At 38.8% G+C, this 5,124-nt stretch overlaps 1 pseudogene; it reads left to right on the forward strand.

Annotated features, from left to right (window-relative positions):
* The first annotated feature begins 3,988 nt into the window (after positions 1–3,988).
* Positions 3,989–4,750, forward strand: LOC107153029 (annotated as a pseudogene).
* Positions 4,751–5,124: the final 374 nt, after the last annotated feature.

Consider the following 5,124-nt stretch of genomic DNA (forward strand, 5'->3'; position numbering starts at 1 on the left):
ATTGTCAAATATATATATTTGATCATGACCAAACTAGGCAGTCAGTGAGACATATTATGCTACTCTGTACTGTGACTTTTTTTCTTCCTAAGGTCTTGTGTCAAGAATATATCTGTAATAATTTATATATTATACAGAATATCTGTGTATAATTTGGCATCCAGCAGCTTTATACAGCTTGAATCTTTTTGGTCTTCTGCAAGTGACTAAGGCCTGGAGGACACTGAAGATTTCTTCTAACATAAAGGATACCAGAGATCCCAGGAGAACTTGGGATTACTTCTTTTAGCTTGTCTAAGGGCTTGTGATAGAGTGAATAATGACCCTCAGAGATATCCACATCCTAATCCCCAGAATCTATAAATGTTACTTCTCCTAACAAAAAGGCTTTTCAGATATGATTGAGAATCTTGAGATGAGAAAATTGTTCTGGCTAATCCTTGTGGGCTCTAAATGTAATGACAATGGTCCTTATAAGAAGAATGCAAGAGATCACAGAAAGAATAGATGTGAGGATGGTAGCAAGAGATCAAGTAGTGTACACATGACAGAAAGAATGCAGGCAGTCTTCAGAAGTTGTAAGTTGGGTACTTCCTGCAGCCTTCAGAAGAAACAGACACTTCACAGACCTTTATCTCAGCTCTGTAAGACTTGTTTTAGATTTCTGACCTCCAGAACTGAAAGAGGATACATTTCTATTATTTTAAGCATGATGTTTGTGGTAATCTGTCAGAACAGCAATAAAATCTTACAGTGTATGCAGAAACTAACAGTATCAGTGGAAGGGCATACTACCCAGTACTTCCTCAGCTCAAGATTTTAAAAATAGGAAGCCAGTTCCACAGTGAGATGGGAGAGTAAGGGAATTCACTGAAACTCAACATTGTATGGCAAAATAATCGTAGAGACACAGCAAGTTGAAACTTTGAACATAACAGAAAATATAATAAGTTTAGAGAAATGCCAACTTAGCTGGTGAGTTCTGTCAACCCTCTAGTGACCATAGCCAGAGAGAAAGGAAAATGCATCGAATAAAATTGGCTTGAGGGAACCTGTGGAATAGAGAGGGAGGCTGATCTTAACTGACCCAGAGATGGTGGAAGAAATTGTCGTGTGAAAAGTGATAAAAATTGGTCAGCTGAGGAGCAGAAAGTCTAGTGGGAATCACCATTATGGTGTCAGGAACCATTTTGGAGTGGCTACGTTGTAGTCAACAGAAGATAAATATTGGAAATTCATAAAGGAAGTTCCCAGCCTGACCCAGCAGTCACCTATGGATTAGTATGATTGAAACAGGTGCATAGGACTGTGCCTAGGATGATACACTGAGGAAATAGAGCTTCCTTTGTTGGTGTCCTCCTGTATGAGCAGCCGAGAAGATGACAATAACATGTCAGGCAGGCAGAGTATTCCATGTCTGATCCTGGAAAATTCACAATCATGGGGATGGAATATGTGAAGCCTATCAATGTTTAGACTTCTTACCCTAAAAGTGGAAATTTTGAAAGACCCCTGAGACCCAAACACCTAACAGATATCAGCATTTCCTCAGCAACAGGGGGTATGGATCAAATAAATCTCAAATACCTACCATTAGAGTTCCAAGGGTCAGTCAAAACCATACTTTAGCTACTAGAATTTTCAATTTAGAATCCTGTACCCTCCCCTCAGTACCAAATGTCCATACTCTCTATTTTAATCTCATCTTATACTGGGAGATGGGAAGCTGATAGATGCTACTACTAGTTATGGCTCCTGGTCATAATGGCTGGCAGCTTAAGGAGAAACACAAAGCTGTGGGGTTAACAACTCCCAGCCCTTGGCTCAAGGTTACAGAGGACCCCCAAAATAAATAAAAAGAATAGCATAACATCAGTCCTTGCTAACAGTTTTACCCACATCAGTGGAAACAAGCCCAGTTTTTCTCATTAAGAATTTCCCCCCATATTTCTGCACCATTTTCCTTTTAAAAAATATTTTTTTTAAAAAAATGCAAACTGTACTCATAAATTCGTCAAGAAAATAGTACACTATAATCAAGTGATTTTTATCCAGAGATGCAATGTTGGTTCAACATATGCCAGTGAATAAATGTAATTTACCACAAAAATAGTATTAAGGACAAAAATCATATGATTTATCTCAGTAGATGCAGAATGACCTTTGGTAAAATGTAGCACTAATTCATGTTTAAAATATTGGACAGTCACTTTGAGAGCCATTCAGAGCTCCTGGAGAGACTGGTAACTTCTGGTTGAAGAATAGAGTTGAGAGCTCTAGGCTTCCCCTGCAGTTATCTCCAGGGTACAGAGTCAACTGTAACTTCACAGGTTACTTGAGAGCAGGTAAGGAACAGGGCCTGGGCACCAGAAGAGGGAAAGATTAGCTGATGAGAGGCCTTCAGGAAGTGGATCATGGCGGTAGATCCACCTTGATCTTGGCACAGTAAGACTTCTAACAACTAAGGCAATTGAGAAGATGATGGAAGAGAAGAGATCACTTTTCTGGTTCCTCCATGGAGAAAGACCAAGAAAGCAGACAGGCAGCTTCTCAGCACATGAGGTACTGGAAATCTTCAGGGACACTATAAGTTCATAGGGTAGAAATTCTACTGCCTCAGATCCATACTGTTAGATGGGTAGACACACAAAGAACAAGAAATAATAAAGGAACAAATTGCCCTAAACAAACCAAGATACTCCATTAACAGAACTCATTGATACACAGTGGAAGAAATGGCAAAGAAGGAGTTTAAAATGTACATAATTAAACTGATCTGCCAAGTAAAGGACAGTGTAAATGTGAAGTCAGAGAGAAAATACAGGAAGTAAAAGATCCCTTCAATAAAGAGATAGAGATGGTTTTTTGGGGGAAAAGACAAGCAGAAATAATTGAAATAAAGGAATCAATAAACCAAATTAAAAATTCAATTGAGAGCATTACCAACAGGCTAGATCATTTGGAAGACCAAACCTTAGGCAATGAAGACAAAATATATTATATTGAAAACAAAGTTGACTGTGGAGGAAACATGTTAGGAGGCCATGAAAAGGACTTCCATGAATTATGGGATAACATGAATAGACCAAATTTAAGATTCATTGGGATAGATGAAGGCTTGAAGATACAAACCAAAGGAATGCACAGTCTTTTCAATGAAATAATATAGAAAAATTTCCAAAATTAAAAGAATGAAATATCAAATCCTGGGGGCACCCAAGACCTCAAATATACAAAATTAAAACAGACCCACATTAAGGCACATTATAATGAAAATGACTAACATACAGAATAAGGATAGAATTATAAAAGCTTTCAGAGAAAAACAACAGATTTCATTTGAAGGATACCAATTCAAGTTTGAGCTGATCTCTCAACCTAGACCCTCAAAGCTAGGAGGTCTTGGAACAATATATAACCAAACTCTAAACTAAAATGGATTCCAGCCCAGAATACTTTACTCAGCAAAATTAAGCTTCAGAATTTATGATAAAATAAAAACCTTCCTTGACAAACAAAAGTGAAAATAATTTACAACTAGAAAGCCTGCACTACAAAACATACGCAATAAGATATTGCATCAATAAGAAATAAAAAAATAAATGTAAAAACCAGCAAAGGGAGTAAGTATACTAAAGAAAACGTGAATCAATGATGAAACCAATTCAAATTAAAAACCAAAAATAAATCAAAATGATGGAATAAAAAATCATATCACAACAATAAGATTGAAAGTAAATGGTCTAAACTCATCAATAGAAAGATATAAACTGGCAGATTGGATTAAACAAAAAGACCCCAAAATATACTGTCTCCCAGAGACTCACCTCTTAAGCAAAGATATCCACAGATTGAAGGTGAAAAAAATGGGAAAAAATGTATCAGTCTAGCAGATGTCATAAACAAGCAACGGGCTCTACCTCCTGAAGATGTGAGCTGGTTCCCGCTGCCACACTCTTGCGCCTGATCTTCAGCCTCACCTGGAGCCCCATGGAATGCAGCCGGCCTTCTATGGACTCAGACCTCTGAAACCAGCACTTGTGATTCCTCACATTTCTGCTGAGCTTATAAAAGAGACACTTGGATGGTGGATGAACAAGAAAACTGACTTTTTGTGGAAACTTTCCAATTGGAGAATATTGAATTTTCACCCTAGTCTAGCAGCTCTGCTGCTCACATAAATACAGATGAATGAAGACCCCATTCGGAAAGACACCTGGCCAGCGGTCCAGAGCTGATGCAGGCCATGCTGGGGTGTCTGCAAACATGATGAAGAAGAGGACATCTCACAAAAAACATCGGAGCAGTGTGGGGCCAAGCAAGCCTGTGTCTCAGCCCCGGCGGAACATCGTAGGCTGCAGGATCCAGCATGGGTGGAGAGAGGGCAACGGCCCTGTCACCCAGTGGAAGGGGACCGTCCTGGACCAGGTGCCCGTGAATCCTTCTTTGTATCTTATAAAGTACGATGGATGGATTTGACTGTGTTTACGGACTAGAACTTAATAAAGATGAGAGAGTTTCTGCGCTTGAAGTCCTACCTGATAGAGTTGATGACTCACCTCCAGCAGAAAGGGAACCAGGAGAAGTTGTGGACAGCCTGGTAGGCAAACAAGTGGAGTATACCAAAGAAGATGGCTCGAAAAGGACTGGCATGGTCATTCATCAAGTAGAAGCCAAACCATCCGTCTATTTCATCAAGTTTGATGATGATTTCCATATTTATGTCTACGATTTGGTGAAAACATCCTAGATGTCATCATGAACTTTGCCAAATTTGTGGAACTATTAAATGTATAATTTGTAGACATAAAGACTTGATTGCTTTCCAGTTTAATGAAAGCTTAAATGTCCCTGCAAACCCACAATCTCTGCCAGCAGAACTGATTTGGTTCTGAATAGTACAGATTGATGTGAACACAAAGCATTTTGTGTAAGGAGGACTCCTCATAAGAAGTCTGTTGGGAGGGGAGTTACAGGCAAGTTTGGTAAAAATTAAGCTAGTATCATAGCCATTTAAATCTGTAATAGATCCTAACCATTTCCCCCTTCACTCTAACACTGTCTTATTCCACTGCCACAATGCAAGCATAGTTTGGTATTTTTGTTACTGCCTTTTTTGAGATA

Source organism: Marmota marmota, unplaced genomic scaffold (genome assembly GCF_001458135.2).
Source record: "Marmota marmota marmota unplaced genomic scaffold, marMar, whole genome shotgun sequence".
Classification (NCBI taxonomy): Eukaryota; Metazoa; Chordata; class Mammalia; order Rodentia; family Sciuridae; genus Marmota; species Marmota marmota.